General features: G+C 32.8%; 1 protein-coding gene across 1 annotated transcript in view; it reads right to left on the bottom strand.

Annotated features, from left to right (window-relative positions):
• Positions 1–23,688, bottom strand: part of LOC149900779 (uncharacterized) — an 82,055-nt gene that overhangs the window by 31,929 nt on the left and 26,438 nt on the right. The gene's annotated exons all lie outside the window — the stretch shown is intronic.

Below are 23,688 nucleotides of genomic sequence, written 5' to 3'. Positions count from 1 at the left end.
TACAGTACCAACCGTAGATATGAAATAATTTGGAAAATCCAAAAGTGCACGCCTCATAATTTTTTTTTAATAAATATTTATTAATTATGTATTATTTTTGTTTATTTAATAACAATTAAACCACATCGAATCAGACCCTGAAAAATGAAAGGGTTCTATTCCTGAGCATACTCAAGCGTAAGAGAAAAAAAAAGACTCGATTAGTAAAGTATTTCGGTCGCTATCGTGTTAACAAGAAAAAGGATCCGCACATACAGACACGGACACGGACGTCCAAGACAGAACTTTTTTAAACTGTTTTTTAACTAGTTTAAATAACAAAAATGACATCAAAAATATCATGAACGTTAAAAATAGTGTTTTTTCTTAATATGTGTGTGTATGTATTATCTTACAAGTGCAATGTATGATACATAAAGACATTTTAAGTTTGAAAAATCAGATGTTTATCGCGAAGTGATAGTAGTACCCACCTCAACGCTTCGCTTATGAGTCGTGCAAAATACCTTGCGAAATAAAACTAAAAATATTTTATGTTGGTGTATTGTAAATTGATATGAGTTCTATTACTGTCCATTAAATAAATAAATAAAATAAATAAATAAAACATTTATTGATAACAAACGAAAAAGTATACAAGCCACACAGAAACAGAAAAAATAAAAATAAAGTAAGAACAAAAACATGGTAAAAAAACTTAAAACTAAAACAAAATATTACACAATCAAAAACTTACAACCTAAAAATTAGACAGGTACTGTGCGGCAACGTCTGTTATCAAAAGGGGCTTCTCAGTATAAAGCTGCAGTGACTTTTGAGTCAACTAGCAGCACTGATTTTCAGAAACCCCTATTGACAGTCGGAGTTACAGCCTGTGTGATGTGTGTGCGTGAGTGAGTAAGTGTGTGTGTGTGTGCGTGTGTGTGCATTACAATTGCATACACTTTTTGTTCAATCATTTTAGTCTTAAAATAGGTAGTAGGTGCGTCATGGTAAAAAAATAAATGTACCGTAAGGTTATTTGAATTTTGCAATGTCATAAGAATTAATAGAAGTCTTCCGAACGAATAAGAATGGGTCAATTAAGTGCGCTTGCTTAAATAAAAGAGATTAAGCGTACAAAATATTCACAAAAAGTCAATTTACATTTCGATTCACAGCTCGTTATTATAACCGTTTTGTATTGTTACATTTTTTGTATTTATTCTTCCTAAAGTCATTGTGCTGAAGCTTATAAAAGATATATATTTATAAAATCTACAGGTGTAATTTTAGACTGTAAGTTAGTAAGATTATGAAAAAACGTTGTTTTTGGGAATCCAGATTAAAAACTCTTTAAATAAAAAACATGTTTTTTTGAAAATCAAAACTAAAATATTTCATATTTTATGTCAATCAGAAAAAAATCTTCTTCCAACTATGTGTAGACAGATTTCGACTTATGATTAGATTATCCGGGTTTCATTTGTTCTCAAGTTTATAGATACTGATTAAACTCCTCTATACTAATATATTCTAGAATCGATTCTATGTACGCAACGTTCCGATTGAGGTTTAATCAAGGAGAAACACTTGATTGGCCTCACCACAAAGGGAATGAAATTTCTATGGTCAACATACCGGTAATTTGTGTGGTTATCGGAATCATTTATTTGTTATTGTAAATCTTATAATTAGTTTAGATATATATATTGTATCAAAGATTAAAGAGACGATCTTAATGGAAATTTTCTATTATCAATACAAAATTTGATGAGATTTCCCTTTTGTAATAAGTTACTTATCAATATTATAAGTAGGTACAAGAATAAGGTTTAAAAGATAATTCTCTAAAACATACACTTAAAGATGTAAATCCATTGGTTTTGAAATCAAATATCATTTGACCATAAACCAGGGTAAAATTCAATTAACAGACGCCTTATTTATATAAGTTTTGGTATATGAAAGTTTTGTTTTATAGACAATAGTTTCATAACCTTTCTTCAAATAAAAGTTTCTACGAAGTGCACACGTACTTGCAGATGTTTTTGCGGTGAAAGCAGTGAAAGCGGGACCTTAACATGAACTATAAAGCGGTCTCTTGATACAGGATGCTCATAAGGCAGCATCCGTCCCGATCGCGTGAGGAAATTGCATTATAATACTTACATTAAAGTTTAACATTGCTCCTCACGTCTGAGAGGAAAATTATATTATGTTCACTTTAAACATCCTCTATCGGAAATATGTATGAAAATATTGTGCATTGTGAGTCTGTTTTGTTTGAGATACAACAAGAATTTAAAGATTAGCGCGAAGGATATGTATTAGTTTATGTGAATACATCTAAAGGTTTGTTTATAAATAAAGTCGACTCTTTCTTTGTAAGTAACGACTGACCTATTAATCTATACTATATAATATTGTAAAGAGGAAAGGTTTGTATGTATGTATGTATGGTTTTCACGCATAAACTACTGGACTGATTTTGATGAAATTTGCCACATATAATCTTTAGACCCTGAGAAAGAACATAGGCTACTTTTTATTGCGAAATATGTACCACGGGCGAAGCCGGGGCGGACCGCTAGTACACTATAATCTGACGCAGTAAATCGACGAAGAAAGTAGTTTCACATATATCTCCAAAGGAATACGTACCTGGACTTGTTAAAGAGAATTCATACCGCAAAGAAAATATTAATTTCACTCTAGAGACTCATTATTTTCACAGCGTCATTTCTAAAAGTGAGTTTCATTCTTGAGAAGGTATTTGCGCTATTTGATGCAGCTGTTGACATAACGTTTGTTCCAGGGTCTGTTTTAACACTACATTTGTTAAAGACGTCAAACGCAGGATTGAAGATTTTGCTTAAGGAGAGCATAGGAGGAAGGAGGAGGTTTACGTCACTGATATCGTATATGTATAAAATGTCCATGGATAAGTAAGTGATATAATCTATAAAGTAATTTATAATTCATAAAACCGCAAAGAAGTTTACTAATATTTTCCAATGAATACAAATCTAATAAAGCTGAAGAGTTCTTTGTTTGCGTTATTCTCAGGTACCACGGGTCCGATTAGAAAAATTATTTCACTGTTAGACAGACCATTTATCGAAAAAGGCTATATTAAAGATTTGAGACAAATAGGAGCAGAGTAATGCGGGTAAAACCGCGGGGCATAGCTAGTAATAATATAAACGTGAAAGCTTCGTGGGTGTTCTGGAGGAAGTCTGTTTAACTTTCACGACAAAATGTCTCAAGGTACTATGTAGCGAAATTTAGGACAGATAGATAAGAGTCTGTACAAAGCGAAGCCGTTGGTTGTTTAATTGAATTTGAAAATAAAATATTAGTAGAAACAAAGTGAGGTAAAGAAAAGTACATAAACTATAAATATGCACAAACTTAATAACATAATAAGTGTGTTAATGGAGTAGTTCCAAATTATTATGTGTTTCTATGTCTGCTAATTAAACAATATTTAACACGAATGCATTCGTTTATTTATACATTAGAATGAGAGTGAATGAACCTGCTACATAGTATAATTGTTCCAATAATTAGCTTCTGCCAACTGCACAATATACTGAATGAGTGAACTACATTGTATTCATTGCAATTTAAATAAATAATAATAAATAAATAAATATTATAGAACATTATTACACAAATCGACCTAGTCCCACAGTAAGCTCAATTAAGGCTTGTGTTGTGGGTACTAGGCGACGATAAATATAATATTTAATTTAATAAATACATATATAGATAATAACACCCAGACCCAAGAACAAATAATTGAGTTCATCACACAAATATTTGCCCTGACCGGGGATCGAACCCGGGACCGTCGGCTCAGTAGGCAGTTACTTTACCACTGCGCCAACCGCGTCGATGTATTAAGAATAAGTACATAAATGAAATATGTATTCTTAATACTTCACATAACCATACTTCGTCGTCTATCGCGTAGGTGTTTGTACTTTGTAATAACTATATTGTAATGTATATGTCACGGCTAAAGGTAGGTGAGAACATAAACTTAAGATTAGCCGGCTAAACTTAGGTTTATTTTCGACGAGGTGTTAATGTTAGTTTGTTCTATCTTTAGCCGGCTAAACTTAAGTGTAACCGCAGGCCCGTGGCTAAAAATGTCGGGGTGGGTAGATTTGGTTAGCGCCGGGCCGGTGGAGGGCTTGAGGGGCCCGCACAGTGCCAGAAAACACTCGCCCTGTTCCTTACATGTATTATAGTAACCAAATCTACCCACCCCGACTCAGGGCAGAAAGCTGGTGGCTAGGTTAGGTTAGGTTAGAACTCTTAAGACCCGCACGAGCCGAGCGAGCGCAGCGAGCGTGCTGCGGCAGCAGCCGGCGAAGTGCCAGAAAACACTCGCCCTGTTCCTTACATGTATTATAGTAACCAAATCTACCCACCCCGACATTTTTAGCCACGGGCCTGCGGTTACACTTAAGTTTAGCCGGCTAAAGATAGAACAAACTAACATTAACACCTCGTCGAAAATAAACCTAAGTTTAGCCGGCTAATCTTAAGTTTATGTTCTCACCTACCTTTAGCCGTAACATATATAAAGATTGCCCCTTGTAATGTATAAGAAGAAGTATGCCCCTTGGTCTTGGATCAAAATATAAATATATTTGGCATAATCATTATCATCTCTTTCTGGAATTGTTAGGGATAGTCGCAAAACCTTCCTGTCGCCTAAACATATATTATCACTTAATTTATAAATATGTACCTGCTTAATTAACCGGTATTTATGTAATGAGCTTTTTGGAAACCTCATAAGCACTACCAGAGAAGATTGACAGAAGATGAAAGTACTTAAAATATCACCGTAAATAATATCTACTTATTTACGATAGCTAATAAATCTTCAACTCCAGGAAGTTCTTACAATTTGCAGAATAGATTAGAATATGGACTTAGGTTAAAATTCCATTTCATGTTACTAAATTACGTTACCCAGCGTCAAAAGTTATTCCAGGAAAGTTATTCATGACTTCGTGCACGCTTGGTTTTATATGAAATAAGACATTAAAGACGAGTGATGCAGGGAAACGGAAAAAATCGTGATTATTTAAATGAAATAATTATTTATACTGTCGCAAATGTTTGATACGGTGTTACTGAGGTTGGGTTATTACGAAATAAGTTCGTTTAATTTTATTAGAAGTATTAAAATAGTTACTATGTAATATTTATTTGTTTTCAAACCTTTTGTCATAGTTTTGTATTTTAAATGTAGATACCTATATCCGCATATCTTAATCATTACACACTTCATAATTAAAATGTAAAGTTCTATTCGGTATTTACATAAACATCAAACATCGCCATCAGAAAGCTACCTATTTAACTTTTCAGGTGCTCATCATCATCATCATCAATATGTTCACACAGTCAACAAATCTTAAATATTTCTAAAACAAAACTCAATTAAACTCCGTTCATCAGCTACTCTTTATATTGAAAAAATGCACCAGGTCATAAAAATAAACTACCATAGGTGTTAATAGCATTTAAGCGTTCAATACGTTTGTTTGCTTTGAATATAATTACTACGGAACTGATTGCCAATTTACGACCGACCTCGGCTGCAGCGAGCGTTGGCTGAAATGAATTGGCTTTTCGCACAAAGCCGGATAATTTTTAATTGGTTCCTTATAATTCGATTCATTTGGATGCACTGTTATCTTATTAAACTACTTTGACCAGCGTCTACTGTTATTTATAAAATATGAAGGTATTCATTACCATGCTATTTACGCTTTATAACATAGTTGTTATTACATTTACTATCAGTTTCAACATTCATGGGATGTTAACATTAGTCGGCGACCATTATTAATTCCAAAACGGCAATGGAAAAACTGCAACCCTTTCTTTTAACGAAATAGATTAGCCTATGCATATTTAACGAACCAGTGTGGATAGAAGCTGAAGCTTTTGGAGCAATAGACAATTAGACATGGCTTGAAAGAACTGTTCCGATCTACCTATATAATCTCTAACACCTAGTTTCCTATTATTTAGTAACAACAACCCAGAAATACGATATCATTCATTAATATGTAACAAGAAAGAAAGAAGATTATCGGTACCTACTACATATATAAAGAGTATCATAAATTCCAAACACGCATATCCTTACATTTTCTCCATTCACCGTCCTATAAAAATAAGCATCAAATAAATTAAAGGGAAAATAAATTCCATTCAGTTTGCGCGTTTTATAAAATATTTTTTTACATCCTTTGTTATGAAATATGAAACTCGAAGCGCCGTGTTCAGTGTTGGCGATCGGCCATCTCACAAATCATTTATTCTATTCTTTTACCACATATTTTCAAGTTGAATTATTTAGTGTCTCTTCGAATTTTGTGTGATTTTACGTTGCGCGATTTTATTTAAAACTAGCGGTCCGCCCCGGCTTCGCCCGTGGTACATGTTTACGTTTTCTCTACATAAGAACCATCCTCGTACTTCAAGGAATATAATAAAAAAAGAATTATCGAAATCGGTTCAGCCGTTCACGAGTTATGCGCTTACCAACACATTTTGCGATTCATTTTTATATATAAGATTTAGTACGGGTATGGTCGTCACTATATATCCATATACTTATTGATAATATTGTGAACCAATTAATACATAAAATAGATTGCGTTTTTCCTACTTAAATTGGAGATTTTAAAGCCTTCTTACCTACAATTTTTTTAACTTAGCAAAAAAAAAATTCAACTTGCTTTTAAAAAATTGTATACAAGAAAAACGATAGAGAATGAAGCATCCAATACAAATAAATCTAAAAAGAAGGCTCAGTTAACGTCTCCAATTGGAAAACAAATGTCTTCAGAAAGAAGTGAGCTTCGAATAAGAATTGCCGATTTAACAGGGTCTGGTGCTGATGAAAATAAATGCTCTTTGAGACACAGCTGGCATGTTTAGATTAGGATAATTTAACGCGTGAACATATCAATACTATATTTACTATAATATAGCGGGTATCTGCGGGTTCCTCCGCATTATGTTATTTTGCAAGCCATGTCCAAAATAAAACTGACAAAAATAAGCCCCAATATCATCCGATATATTCAAATTCAAATGGTAGTCGGAATAAACAAATATGGCCAAATAAAACATTATAAAGGGATCAATAGTGATCAAAAGGAGTGTTTTAGGTTGCATATTCAATGTTAAAATTAGGTACACACTACGTTTTTCTAAAATAAATAATGTGTCGTGATCATATCGTGATGGTGTTTTGCTTGTTTGAAATAATCTCAGTGTTGACTACGAATTCTTACCATGAGGTGAACACAAATAACAAACAAACGGAAGAGCAATGGTTCATGAAGAAATATAAATTATTGCTTTCTGATATTTACTTTCTTACATATTCACGATTTCGCCAGGATTGGATTGAGATGTTTTTTATTTATGTAGGTATAATTAAAAAGCAAGATGGCGATTTATTTAGAAAAACAAATATTTTTCTAGATACTTAAACAGTCACTAAATATTTACATATAAATAAATAGACAATAATAATTTGAATAAAAATGAAATGCGTTGGCGTTGTAATCAATAATTAATCTTACCATCCTCAATCTATCTGAACATTTAGTTTAGTTTAAAACAATTCCCATAGAAATTAGTTTTGATATGTTACGCGTGAATGGCCCATTTAAATGCCTCGAAATCCACGCTAAATGTTGTTCTGATATTTACGAGCGGACGTTTCGCATTTGCGGCCCTCATTAGTGCAGTGCAATAAATAAAATCAAATTTCGGTTAGAACTTTACTCGTTATGAAAGCTGAATTTAGGAATAATTTAGAGAATAATATGTTCATTCTATTTACTATAATGTAAAGACTTTTTGAAGAGCACGAGATATTTTGAGCAGAATAAAGAGCGGTTAAGCACAATATTATTTAGATGGTTTCAATATAGGTAGTTGAATTACTCTTGAACTTGAGGCATAATGTCACATAATGGTTAGAATGAGTGTGCTGAAACGCAAAGACGTCAACATCGTATCGTAAAACGTATTTTTCAATGAAAAATCTATTTTTGTAACCGTAGAGATTACGTTTAGCGTAATGTTTTTCTTGATCATTATGCTCCTTTATTTCATTACGTCTGGTTTAAAAAAAAAAGATGAGGAAAATCTTTAATCTCTCGTAAACAAAACATACAGATTATCTTTTATTTATTTTTGTGCAATTCTTATTAGGGTAAGTAGTTCCATCATATTTTAGGCAATAAACGGAATTAATGGATAGAAAAAGAAGAATGTATAAATTATTATGGTTCATGAATTTACATTTAGGATCTTCTACTATACCTACTAATATAATTTTCTGGAGTCTTCTAGAACCACAATAAAATTATTATTTAAGAGTGTCAGTCTTTATGGTTAATGTTAATGGATGGATGATGGATTTAACTGATGAATAAGATCGCTCTTAAAAAAATGGGGTGGTTTTACTTAGGCTATATCTTTGTTATAGCTAAATAAAAGTTAACCACATAAACACCTTTGGACATAACAGAATCTAGTAACAAAAATTTAATAACAAAAAATGAGAATATAAAAATTTTCCAACAGTATTTAATTGATCACAACATTAATAGTCTGGACCAAAGTTTCATGAACGGCTGAAACAGTATGCCAAGCGGCAAGCGGAGATGAAAACATTTGTAAAGTTAAGCGATGCGTGGCCGTAAAATAAATTTATGCTACGGCTTGTACATTCAGAGTAATGATGAAAAATATCCCGCAGTACAGATGTGTCCCGAGGGCTGGAGATTATACCGCAAGCATGCTGTGTAAGATTTTAAATATGACGTCATATTTTGTGTGTGCATTCGCGGCAGATATGAGCTTTAGTTGTAGTACTAGCACAGAAGATATAATAGTACTAGTAGTACCTACTAGTAAAGACTTAGGTCTTAGAGGATTTACTTGAGACCGGGGATATACGTAGTTCCTGGTATTTTTTTCAACGTTGTTATACCACGCTTATATTAGCTTCATCTAGGTATGTATTTATGTGAAAAAACTCCTTGACTCGATGTTGACCCACTTTAAACGAACAGATTTGATTCGTTAACAGTTTTATTGAATATCTATTTATTTTTACCAGCTAACTGTGTAACTGCTAACTGTAAAAATTAAAGGTTCACGATATCGTTCATTGAAGTTCCAAGGCAACTGCGAGTGTTAAATAATGTAATAAAAAGATAAATATTTACAAATACTGAATACAATGTTGTGTCAAGTATCAAATATGTAAATGTTTTCATGATAATTCATAAATATGTTATAGTCAATGTATTTCCTGTATTTTCCAAACTACTTAAATCGAATACTCTAACTGCTAACACAATTAAGCTTTTTTTCAGTCACATTCATTTGTATCGAGAAAAACGTTGCAACAAAAGACTGGACTCCAGCGCCACAATCAAGCGCTTGACAATGTGAAGCGTTGTGGAGCCTTTTTACTTGATTAATTAAGCCGGTTTTTGCAGCGTGCTTTCAGCGCTTGATTAACGATGTACACTGGAGCGTAACCTTTGGATACCGTTAAGAGGTTGAATGTAAAACGGTGTATGAAGTCAATGTGAAGGTTTGGGAAAACTATTTGTTTTATAGTTTCGTCGACTTTTATCGTATAGACTTTATGCTATTACTTTACCTATTTAGTCATTCTTTTAAAATAAGTAATTTATATTATGAGTAGGGTTTTAGCGTTAACACTTTTTTCGATACATATTTAATTCAATTGTTGTTGTTGTTACATGCTTGCAGCGTAGGTAAGATGTTTTTTTATTATCTTTAATCTTATGAACCTATCGTCATTACTGGAGCCAGGATGAAGGAAAGTAAATGTATTTATTTTCAAATATGAATGATAAAAATTGTCATTATGTAATGTTTATTATATATAAGCTCTCAAAAATCTAAAAGACTTCTAAGTAGATATACATTTTTAATAATTCTGTTCCATAATTTTTTGTATTTATTATGAAAATATACCTCCAATATCCTTTATTGTTACACAATAGAACGTGACTTAATATTCAAAATAACGAGTTATTCTTACATCTAAATGCTAAAGGTACCTATTATTAGGCTGGTGAACACCGTGGGTGGTTTTTAAACATACGTTAATTTCAATGAAATTATTTATTGAGAATTACCTATGTTTTTACATGTGGTCATTATTATTGCTAAAGTAAAACCCATGGATCGTCGATCGTCTCGATCATCGTAAAATTTATCAATTTTAGCTACGAACCTTAATTTATCAATCTAAATTTATCAATTTTAAATTGATAAATTTTACGATTTTTAGTAAAATGATATCACTAAAAAAACATGAATACCTAAATAAATAGGTAATAATAATAATACCTATTTTAAACACCTTGCGTTATGTGTATTGTACCTACAGCCTTAGTTCACTCAACTAGGTAAGGGTCGGAGATCAAATCGACGTACCTCTAACCGTTTTATATGCAATATTATAGTGTGCAGTAAATACTAAATCCAATATTTATGTTATTTATATAATACATACAGGTACCTTAAGCGTACTTAGTGTGACTGTATTACTACAAACAGTTTTATCTAAATCCATTTAGCGGATTGGCGTGAGGTGTTAATACGTCAAAGACCGATAGAGTTACATTTTATAAGTTACATCACTATTCACTACACAGTACAACTACATAGTATAAAACAAAGTCGCTACCGCTGTCACTGTCTGTCCGTCCTCCTCCTCATGTATGCTGAAATCTTTAAAACTACGCAAAGGATTTGGATGATATTTTTTTTATAGATAAAGTGGTTATGGAGAAAGGTTTCAGTATATTAAATTGTAAAGTTTTCTAGAAAGCGGGCAAAAGAGGGCAAAACCGCGCGCTGATAGCCAGTTTTATGTAACTAAATACCCTATAAAAAATTGCAAATATCTGTTACTTTCATTATTATTATATACGACTTCCACGCCACTAAGAATAAGAATATATGTAGATTAAAAGTTCCTATAAGATCCTTGCATTTTAACAAAAAAGAAAATTGAGAGCAATCTTTGGACACAAAACTTTTATCGGCGTTCCAAAAATAAATAAGTAGGTACGCGTTAAATTGCCTGAAGTGATCAGATAATTAATTGGTTTTGTTAAATTGAGAGATTGGAAGATTTTAGATTGAATATAATTTCTTCGATTTAGAAATTTTATTGAAAGTTAAATGGAAATTCAATTGCGGTGATAGGAAAATCTGAGAAATAAGTTGTAAGATAGAAAGGTTATTATTTTAAAGCTCTCATTAAATCAAAACTAGGCAATAGACTTAGGTACAAGTACATTGTAAGTGCATGGTATGAGATATTGTAAAATTATAAAGTCGACAATGTTTTGAACATATTTTTGTTCCACAAACAATCCTCTGAATTCTAAAAATACAATTTCCAATAACTTATTTCTCGTAAATACACGCCGAAGGATATTTCAAATTGACGGTTATTGGTTCCAGAAAGTTCCAGCTTCTCAAGTATAATTTAACTTGCAAGCTATTATTACCAGACTAATACTATATAATCTAGCTGGACTGTCCAATGACTGTGTTTATGTGTAAATGTTTTCTAAGGACTCAGTGTCTATTACAATTAGAGGGACTGAGAAAACCACTTAGTCTATTTAGCCATTAGGTGGGTCCACACAGAGCGAGCAGCCTCGCGAAGCATATTCCTTGTGAGGTTGATAGGTCCTTGTAGATGTTGCTCGGAAAGCGTGTGTGTCGCTACTACAGACGAGGTAAGTCACGACTCACGAATGATGCTGATCGAGCTTCGCGTAGCAGTTATTGCTTCACGAGGCTGCTCGCACTGTATGGATCTGCCTATTGAGCTTATATTATTATAGTTGACACTAAGTAAAATAGTTAGAATATCTATAGTGCTATAGTAATTGTTACTTTGTCGGCGCCTTATTTATTCTGTGAATACTATTTCTGTATTTTTTTTATTGATATGCATATAAAATCTTAATTATCATTATGATCGTAGAATAGTATATTTATAAAGTATTTAATGTTCGTAGCTTTAGCACCAAAGAGTCCAAAGACATACTGTAAATCATACAAGACCATGAGTTTTATTGGAGTATTATTTGATTCTGAAAAAATATGGTATAGTTAGATTTCTTAAATACCCACATGCCTTCTATGTTTTTTCTGTGTGTATGAAAGATAGTGCTAAAACGCACAAACTTTCATATTGGTAACAAAATATAGCAAATCAACACTCGACTGTAAAAGCTCAATTGAATCCTGTAGAGCCCTCCAATATTAAAATCAATCTGAATATTGGAAACGGCCTGCGTTCACGCAATTGAATAAAAATGAAAAGCTATGGAAAGCGTTGTGGTTATTTCGTAACTTGTTCAATTTTATTCAAACCTTTTGTGATAATGAACATCGTCTTGTTACAGTACTTAAAGAATGTACTGTCAATAATAAACATACAGCATTATTACTAACAATTGTAAACAAATGTAAAAACAAATTGTAATTAATAAACTATTTTATTGCATTGGAAAGCTCTTCACACTAATGATTTTATTTATAATTTTCGAAGTAAAACCTTATGAGGTTCGTAATAGCACTCAGAGTAGCTCAAACCATCTGCTCCTTGCAAGGTAGGTAGGTATAATATTTATCTAATTGGTTTAAATATACATAACAAAAGAACATTTATAGCATTTGAAATTATAACCAAGACTATAAAATATTGTTATAAGAATAATATATTATGTTTATTGCTTACCAATAACCATACGTTTTATATACCTACATTGACATCACGAAGAGGAATTTCACAATTATTTGTCAGATACAAATAGAAATAATACAAATAAATATTACAAAATCGTCTAAACAAGTGAGAAAAACTTCAACTAATATATGTATAGTCTTTAACATTTTTGTGTGACAAAAGCTATTTTCTTATTTATATCATAGACAGAGGTGGAGTTAGTTATTTTCAACCTATAACTAACATTCCAACCATAACGTAATCAAACAATACTTGCCAATATTTGCACATAATAATTAAATAATACATCTTATGTTCATTTGAAACCAGAGCGTGCCATTTCATTTGCACTTGACCAGTTTATTTTGGTCACGATTAAGAAGAAAAGAACAGAGACACATCTTGAGATAGGTACATATGCTATGTATTTAGGTTGATTAAAAGGAACAACAGAATTGATGTTGGAGTAAGAATAGCTTTAGACGTTGGTTCCCAAAGTTTAGTATGCTAGGTTATCTATAGTCAAGATAAAAAAGCTTCAATTTACGTGTTGAATTTGTTCACATTTCTTCAATTTATTCTATACTAGCTTTCCGCCCGCGGCTTCGCCCGCGTTTTCAAAGAAAAACCCGTTCCCGTAGGATTTCCGGGATAAAACCTTTCCTATGTCCTTTCTCGGGTATCAAAATATCTCTATACCAAATTTCATGCAAATTGGTTCAGTAGTTAAGGCGTGATTGAGTAACAGACAGACAGACAGACAGAGTTACTTTCGCATTTATAATATGTATTAGTATATTAGTATGGATAATATATAATAAGCCTATCTAATAATGCCTGTCACCTGTAGCACATCGCCGTATCATGTTAAATTTAATATAGACTCGAAAGAGTAACTACAATTCGCATCATAAGATCACTCACAATAGACCTCAAAGGATGCAATTAAGCCAGATAAAGGAAAAATCTGTTAATAAGAGTGGTCCATTAATTCTCAGTAATAAGCTCACTACGATTTATTTATCTAAATAACATACATATATGTTTTATTGATACTAATTACTTCTTCTTGATATTTAATGATTTCGCAAAATTAACGCTTGTGATGTATCATGTAATGTTTTGAAAGCTCAGCGTTACAGTTGTCGAGATTCTGGGCCACTTCCGCTATCAAATGCCAAGTGTACAAACTAGTTAATGTATTTACATCTGTACTCTTAGTTTATTTACTTCTAATTTATTAGATAACCCTTTTATTCCTTGCCAATACGATCGCTCATGATATTACTTACCTACCAATGTTTTACGTATCTACTGCAAACTACAGAGAAGAAAATTAAATGTTAATTTGCTCGATAGTGGATAATTTAATTTTTTTGTTCCCAGTTAAATCAGATTACAGTAAACAGAAGTTAATAACAAAGAAAACTTTTATTTCTATATATCAATTTACCGAAAGTCTTCCTGATATTTTATGAATGTTCATTGAAATCCACTAAAGTGAGGAAACTTCTTCAGAATTTTTGTCCATGTTATATCCCATTCGATCCATTACAACCCTTTGAAATTATCTAGAGTATTTCGTACGGTGAGAATAAATTACCATATAAATATATTCGTCTTATTATAGAAGTGGTGCCAGTGTAAGTAAAGCCCTGAGTTTTATTTTTATTTAAGTTTTATTTCTATTTTGCATTTATTCCTTTGTTCTGTTCTATATAAATAGTATGAGGTAATGCCGGTCTGGTGTAGAGCGAAAGGAGAGGTCATTCTGGGCGCCAGCTGGCAAAGGGCATCAAAATAAACGAACCGAAAGAAAACCACTAAGTTTTATTCGAGACGACCAACTTTTAAATGGCAATACACATACTTCGAAAAGATCAGAGTCTAGACAAGCGTGCAAAATGTATATTGATTATTCAATTAATCCGCACGTTATCACGGATATTTTAATCGATGAAAAAAAACATAAGAAACCATCATGTATAAGAACTGAAAGCTTATCACTACATACTATAAAACAAAGTCGCTTTCTATGTCCCTATGTATGCTTAAATTTTTTAAACTACGCAACGGATTTTGATGCGGTTTTTTTAATAGAACGTTACAAGAGGAAGGTTTTAGTAAGTCTGTGGTTTTAGTATATAATTTATTAGGTTTTAGACAAAGCGGGCGAAGCCGCGGGCGGTAAGCTAGTAATATAATATAATGTTTACCAAATCGCACTTGGTCAGCGTGGTGCATTATGGTCTAAAAGGTAAACCCTCCCAGAGGAGGCCTGTATCCGTGCGGTAACAATTATCGGCTGATGATTATAATTGAAGAAAAGCATCACGAAATTAAATACAACAATATAATATTATGTAGTATATTTTTGTGTTTGTTTTTACGCTAGTATTATATATTTAGAAATTAATAATTTTAACGGATATTATAATATTATTCCAACGATTCGCACACTTTGCAGCGAGCGTGTTCACGGGGAGAAGGCGAAAGGTCAGGATAATAATATTATGAATAAATCGCGTTTAATATCGGTTTAAATCTTTAATTTGTAAATATATTACGTATCAACTCGGTGCTCTATAACGCAGAAAAATACCACAGCATAGTGAATTGATGATACCCATCCTATAGACAATATTGAAAACATTTCCTATATCTTTTTACCAATTCTAAAAGCGAATTACACAGTTAAATAGCTTAACATACGTATATTTAGGGATAAATTGACGTACAAAGCTCACGATGCAGGAAAGGGGTCAACGGATGCGCAGTTTGTGCAGTGTTTATAAATACACAATGCAGACACTAATAGCGTTGCAGAATCACATCTTGTATGCGAATATATACATGTGTAAGATTTACTGGTAACCTAAATGAATACATGTAAATGTATCTTAATAAAGTATAGGTATATACTTAACTAACTATAAGGCCTCCCCCACATTGGGCGTAGGCCGAGCGTACGCGTTTCCTGAGCGTGCTGCCGACGTCGGCGCGGCGCGGACGTCGCGTCAGCGCGTCGTCTGTGGGGCGCGGGCTACGCGTTGTCCAGCGCCGCGCAGGCGCTGCGTGAACGCCGCGCAGACGCCGCGCTTACGTCGCGTTCCATGGGCGTTCGGCCGCCCGTGCCCCCCGCACACATTCCCCTCCCGCGCCCGCTAGCATCTCCCGCTAGCACTCGGCCGAGTGCTTTAGACGCGACGTCGCGTCGGCGCGGCGCTTGCGCAGCGCTTGCATTCGATGGCGCGACGCCCGCGCCCCACAGACGGCGCGCTGACGCGACGTCCACGCCGCGCCGACGCCGGCAGCACGCTCAGGAAACGCGTACGCTCGGCCTACGCCCAATGTGGGGGAGGCCTAAGCGAAACTCGATTATTTGTGGATAAAATCGATGAATGTTGTGTTCAACTTGTTAGGGGGATAGTTTTCAAAATAATGAAAGTTACAAGTACCATACTAAAAAGGTGCTATCTTCCTATTATATTGTTCAATAACAAAATAAATTTTCCGAAATACCAAAATACGTAAAAAATACGTTTATAGTAGATACTAGATAGTCACGGAGGTGCAATAAAAACATTGTTTTGAAAATCACTATAGTTAAGGTAAACAAGCAATTCGCTACTCTTTACTTGATATTGTTTATAAACAAACCCGTCGTTTTAAGTGGTCAATAAACGTAGAATTTATGGCATTCAAAATAAACCCCTACAAAACAAATTGTGAGGTTATTTATCCCTGCTTCATTAATCATACACCGTAAATTATAACTTTAATAAATATATATAAATATAAGAACAAATACCATAAACTAGCCAAACAAATAAATTTTAAAGCGATTTCTACATAATTCACAAGACAACTCACGAAATTACTCTATACATGAGCCATTTTCCACACATAAATTTCAAATATTAGAGTTTATTTTATTATTCTGTCAGGAGAACATAATAATCATTAGAGTAATCACGTAATTAATTATACTGAATACACGTCAGAGTACTATGTGCATTAATGTCAAATTAATGTCAAAGCATTTCTCTGATTAAATATATTTGGGAGGTCATTTGTCAGGAAGTTACAAAAACGCATGACCGTGAAATTAAACACAGCAAAATGTACTGCGGATTACGTCAAAATGGACGTAACTAGACAGTAAACAGTACACACAGTACGGAAACTACCTTCAAAACGTTCAAAACGAATCACTTAGAGTTTAGACAAACATAAGAATTGATAAGATTCATAAGCAGTCGTCGCGGTTTTGTTAGAAGCGCGTGCTCTCATCAAAGAGCGTTGTCATTACGCTATAATGACAAGTGAAAGATTGACAAAGTAACAACCCTATTGCTTCTATGTTGTTTTTTCACCCGGTTGCGCTACTGTTGTCTTTTTACTGTGGTCGTAGGTAACGGTTTCGAATTTATTAGACAGGTTTTATTGTTAAACAATAAATTCTTCTCGTTCTCTTAGAAATACAAACCGCAACTATATTACCGACTGTTATGTTGCTCATGTGGTATTTCTGCCTTAATCTATTTAATATTAAATATATAAATAACTACTTATAGGTATAATTTATATTATAACTGAGGAGATTATAATATTTTTATGGCATCCTATGCCTAAAACATACAATTTTTACGATTATTTGAAGCCTATGAAGTTGATGTTAATTCTTTTGAACTTAACAAAAAGAAACTTATAAGTATCTTTAATGACAAACTACGTTACCGACTATATTACATTTTTTAAAGCTTCAATGAAAATTCACAGTCAGTGAAGAAAAATATTTTGCAAATGTCACAAAAATGGTATAACTCTGAACTGAAGCAGATATAATTAATATCAATTTTACGTTTAACCACAGACTAATAATAATATGCTACGCATGGACGTATAAAAAAAGACGGACGGTATATCGCCTAAACATTGAGTGAAGCCTAGTAATGGCGGCGAAACATCCATGTGTGTGTGCCATGTTGCCATGGCAACAGCTGTCCTGTTGACAATGGCGGCTGTATTTTTTTCTATAAATTTTGCCGTAATAATTTTGTCATTAAAACATAAAAGAAATAACTTGCTTCCCTGTGGAATGTAATCCCTTGTGTTTTGTTATTTAAAATTGTACTGTTGCGACACCATTTAACCACGCAAGACGGCATTTTAAATATTTTTTGTGAAACAGTGACGCAGTTAATCAGTCGGTAGTTCACGACGTAATGGCGGCCGACTAGCTTACTATGGTGAGAGTGTGTGCGTGTTTATTGTCTTTACATGATCGCTAGCTTACTATGGTGGCTTCACGTTGTTTGTTCGTAATATGGCGTCCGTCTTTTTTTATACGTCCATGATGCTACGTATGTTTAACATACTCATCTGCCTTCACGTCATTTAAGAAACAAAATAGATCTACCAGTGTAAGATTGAATAAAACCAATAAGAAGTCTTCTTAGTTAATTATTTAAAAGTTGAAGCAAAACAACTTATAACATTGACTGACATTCATTCTGACTCATTGACACAATCTTGACTGACTTAATCTTATAGAGGAATTCGTTATTAATTCGATTCTTAAAAAGAAGATGCATTAGAAATAACAGTTTTTGTAACACTTATCCATCTGAGAGGATTACCACTAATGCAACCGTGACCAATTCGTGTTGGAGAATAATCCCGCTAGAAAAACCGTTCAAACTGTTTCTAGACAAACTAACAATTATACGTCATATGTAATTAATTATTTAATAATAATTAACTGTCATGAATTTGATTAATACATACAGTGAAGCACAGATCTAGTGAAGTGACGAGATAATAAGTTTTACTATCGCGCTTTCCGTCGTTCTTAGGGTTACCATCTTCAATATAAGATGAATATAGAAGGCACAGTTGTAAAGAATATTTTACATGTTCAATTAAATATTTCAATGTTAATTTATATATCGAACGCATGCATTATAATGATGTCAATAAGGTTGATCTTTAACCTGACTATAAGAATTTCATTTATAATTTAAATAGCAAAACTATAAGTATATTTTCTAATCATTAATTAAATGTATTGAAAGTACTTAACTTTTTATTTATCCTAACAGCTTCGAAAGTTTCTTGAGTTGGTAGCCTTACCGCTGATAGACAATAATTTATTATTATTATCTCATTGTTTGTTTTGTGATCGTTAACGTCGATGCAGAAAGCGCTTGTGCGCGGGTGTATACTATAATATAGTTTATATTCGGTTGTTACATCGATGACGAGGAGTTTTGTGCAATGACTGTCAAAACATACAATCGTTTTGTTGTCTTTATTTTAGTATTACAGATAATATAATACTATAATAGGTACCAGTAAAACCATTGTACTCGTTGTCCTTGCTAATTTATTTTTACGCATTGCAGCATTCGACAAAAAATAGTACTAACTGTTGTCATTTAAGTTATAGGTACGCATTTAAATGACCTAATAAAGGTTAGAGAGATATTTGAAAGTGTGATTTTTGAGTTTTATGTGGAAGGACCGCTTTCATTGTAAATTTAAAATAAACAGTAAATTTATCAGATATAGAAGTGTTGAAGCGAAAATAATTACATCTCATGTATCAACATTCGATACGTAGTTAGCGAGATGTAAGAAAACCGATAATTTTTTGTTTATTTTGCATTGAAGGAGAGTAAAAAGCATGTCAATACATCGAAATTTGTTTTTGTTGATAAATTTTATGCATTACAGTTGTATGTCGAAAATGAAGTACCTGGTTGACCCAAAATGTTCTGAGTTAAACGTGGGATAGTAAAAGTTTAATTATTTATATGGCTATATTATGACATATAATCATTTGTTCTGTAATTGTTTTTATTTTCATACAACTATTAATATTACAATATTTCGTATAATAATTAAAAATAATTAGAAAGTAAATATTTTGCATTACATTTTATAAAACATGAATTTAACTGTTAAAGTGCTAAAAATAAATTGAAAAGTTTGATTTATTAAACTATGTTAATATATCCGACTGTTTGCCACAATTTTCTTCCCAAAATAGCTGATTTCAGCCGCAAACAAATTTAAATCCATCACACAAACTTTCTCGTTTATTATGTCTTTTTCTCTGTATTTATTTAGGGATTTTTATTATGTCTTAAAATTATAATCCTTACAGCTTACGTAAATCAAAACACAGGAAAATGAATTATGTGCATTGGGAGTTGGGACACCGGTGTGACGTCAAGAGATATACGTTTTTATGCACATGTAGGCTATAAACAGATATTTTGCAAAATAACATATGCACATAAAAGTGCATGTCCTTATTGTTATCATAATATAATCTATACTGCGTCCGTCGAGATAAATTTTGTGTTAACGAATATGAAATACCTAGTTGTATAAAGTTTTTGAAGTGAAACTTCTTCAGGCGAGTTGAGATTAAAATTTCAAGGTCGCTTCATGGCAATAACGTCACGTCATGGAGTAAGGCGACAATTATGGTATCTTGGCATCTTGTCAAAGAAGTTTCACTTCTGACACGTGCTCGGCAAACACGCTCTTTTTTATAGATACTGCATACAATTTTCTTCTATATTTATCCACATTTTGCATACTGTCGCATTTTGCATACTTCACTTGTCGCACTGTGATGGTATAATTTTGTGTTTAAGAATATGAAGTACCTAGTACCTACCTATGCAGTTACATAAAGCATTGATACATTCAATATTATTTTTCTATTTTTATCCTCATATTCATATGCTTCACTTGTTGTATAATATGGTGTTTATTTTTTGACATTATTTGACTTTGAATACATTACGAAGGTTTTAAAGGCGTTGTAAGAATGCAACACAAGGCTGCATTTAAATACGTTGTTTTGATTAGGCCTACGTGTTTATTAACATTTATGAGATACAGTAATATGGCACTAATTAATTTTGCATAGCTTAGATATCTTGGTACATTTGAAAGGTTTATACTCAACTTAGCTATATGATTGATAGTCTTAAAAATTAAATTAAGTCCGGTGCCTATCTGTACCGCTCCAGTGTATATTATTATTGTTTGATTTTGTTATGTTTTGTGTGTGCAAATAAAGTGTTTTTTTAAGTGTTGAAAGTGACTTTGTCAGAAAGACGTAAAATTAGCCATTGGTATTTTTAACCGACTTCAAAAAAAGGAGGAGGTTATCAATTCGGCCGGTATATATATTTTATGTATGTAAGTACACCGATTACGCCGTGGTTTCGGAACCGATTTACGTGATTCTTTTTTTGTTTGATGCGGAATGGTTTCGAATTGGTCCCATAAAATTTTTAATAATAATTATGTATGACTATTATACCTGTAACCTATTTTTAATTACATATTTATTTTCAAACTTCCGCGACATACTGAGATATAATCTAAATGTTAACAAAAGCTTTTTATATGTACTACAATTGTACAATACATATTATATACAGTATTACATTTTTTTCAATTTTTGAACACACATTATTGAACAAAGACGCTATCATTTATACTTTAGAAGCGACTGTATAAAATATTATTGACACAGTATGAATGGGTATGAATTATTGAAAGCACAGGCTCCGTACTCACATTATGATAAGTCGAGAAATAATTGCCCTTGAACTTCGTGAACTCGGCAATATCGAAGCGTAATAATTGCGAGAGTGCACAAGCAAAATCATTGTCTATAGACTATAGACAATGTATGTAGTATAGATATTATACATACTAATAGCTAATATTATAAAGAGATTTTTATGTTTGTTGTACCTACTCAATAACTAGTGAGCCGACTTCAGAAATTATTTCATCAGCAGAAAGCTACATTATTCCTGAGAGATATATAATATATATATATATATATATATTATATATCCATTATACAATATTTCATTCGAATGCGGTTATGATAGTGCAATATTTCTAAGATATTCATATATCTTTGCGGTCATTATCATCTGACTGCGGGCCTCGGGCCACCTATGAAGGGCAGTCATAACATGTTCTGATGGTCAGGAACGGGTTGTTTGTTATTTCTCTAAGATTTATTAATATTAATTTAATAACCTTGATATGTCCATTTAACATTAAATAAGTTAACTTGTATTATCTATACAAATATTATAAAGAGGAAAGGTTTGATTTTTTGTTTGTTTGTTTGTATGAATTGAATAGGCTCCGAAACTACTTTGGCAGATTTGAAAAATTCTTTCACTGTTGGAAAGCTACATCATTTCTGAGTGACATAGGCTAAGTTTTATCCCGGAAATCCCACGGGAACGGGAACTATGCGGGTTTTTTTTTGAAAACGGGCGAAGCCGCAGGCGGAAAGCTAGTTCGTCTATAAAGTTATATTGTTAGTTGTTACTAGCTTTTTTATATCAAGTAAAAAAAACTACAAACGTAAATATAGGTACCTTCATACAAGGTATTTAACACGCGCCGATACCATCGTTTTTTAATTCATCAATAGATGAGCAAAAGAAACATATGACAGCTGTCAGATTAAGTACCACAGATAATAAAAGCACTGGCCATGTGAAACTATTTAAAAATAAAATAGCTATGATGGCTCTCTGTTTGAATTGCTGGGTAATAAGATATTAATTTAGAGTGAAACAAGAGGTAGTTGGTGGTTTTTAAATCTTGATTTAGGTTCGTCTAGATACTAGTTTAGCATGGTTGATGTAGTTTAACGTAGATCTATATTATGAATCTCTTTATGCTAAATTATGTTAATGTTTAACCTTATGTTTAACGTTCTCTTTATTTGTACCTTATTTACTTTCATCTTTCTCAATTAGTACTTTGCTTATACATATAGTTATAAGTAGGTAATAACTTTTTATGACAGCAAAAGCATATTGAGAATCACCTAACATGGTATGCTAACAAGGATAACGTGGGCAGCAGAAAGGCCCTTGGCAGATCACGAACTTTAGGTATACCGAGTTTTCCTTTAGCATAATTTAAAAAAATATGTATAATAAAGGAAACAAGTTGGGTGTCCCTTCGTCCAGCATACTCACCACAACTCACCATGGAATCCTGATATTTCATGAATGTCAAAAAACTGTTCTGAAATAGTGCTAAATAGTGCCCAAAGGAAAAAAATAGTGCTCTTGTACTTGCGAAGTTATAGCCATAGTTCGATGAGTATGCTGGACGAAGGTTTCGCCCAGCATACTCACCTCCGTCCGGAGAATCTGTATACGCTTCAAACATAATTCATACTTCAAAAAATAGTTCCCAAATAGTGCCAAACGGTGCCCAAAAAGAAAAAAACAGTGTTCGAATAACTTCGGAGTTACAGGCTTCGTTCAGTGAGTATGCTGGGCGTAGGTTCTACGCCCAGCATACTCACCTCAGTGCGCGAATATCGAACGAGCTATAGGAACAATTTACGTCTCAAAAAATTGTGCTTGAAATAGTGCCCAATATCAGTCCAATTTTTGCTTGACTTTTGACCTAGAAAACCATTAAATTTGATTGTAAACTTCTACATACATTACATTGAGTACAGTCGAATACAATATTATTAACTTTCTTTCTAACAATTTTTGTCTTGTGTAAATTATTTGTTTTGTTATATTGTCTATGTAAGGGAGTATTTACTTTAGAATCGCAATATTATTAATTACACATTATTTTAATAATACTTTATAATAATATGATTAAGCCTTCGCGCGTCGCATGGGACCCCGGTAGCTAGGAACAATGATTTTATATATTTGTCTAGATCACGGCGCTTGAAGGATTAAGATATCAAATGAAGTAAATCATGCATGAAAAATAAAGTTGCTGTTATTAATGCTTACATTACAACTGACAAAATT

Source organism: Colias eurytheme, chromosome 18 (assembly GCF_061535395.1).
Source record: "Colias eurytheme isolate Ceu_HAF_F1 chromosome 18, ilColEury1 Martin Lab GWU primary, whole genome shotgun sequence".
Taxonomy (NCBI): domain Eukaryota; kingdom Metazoa; phylum Arthropoda; class Insecta; order Lepidoptera; family Pieridae; genus Colias; species Colias eurytheme.
This window is presented reverse-complemented; position numbering and strand designations above follow the sequence as displayed.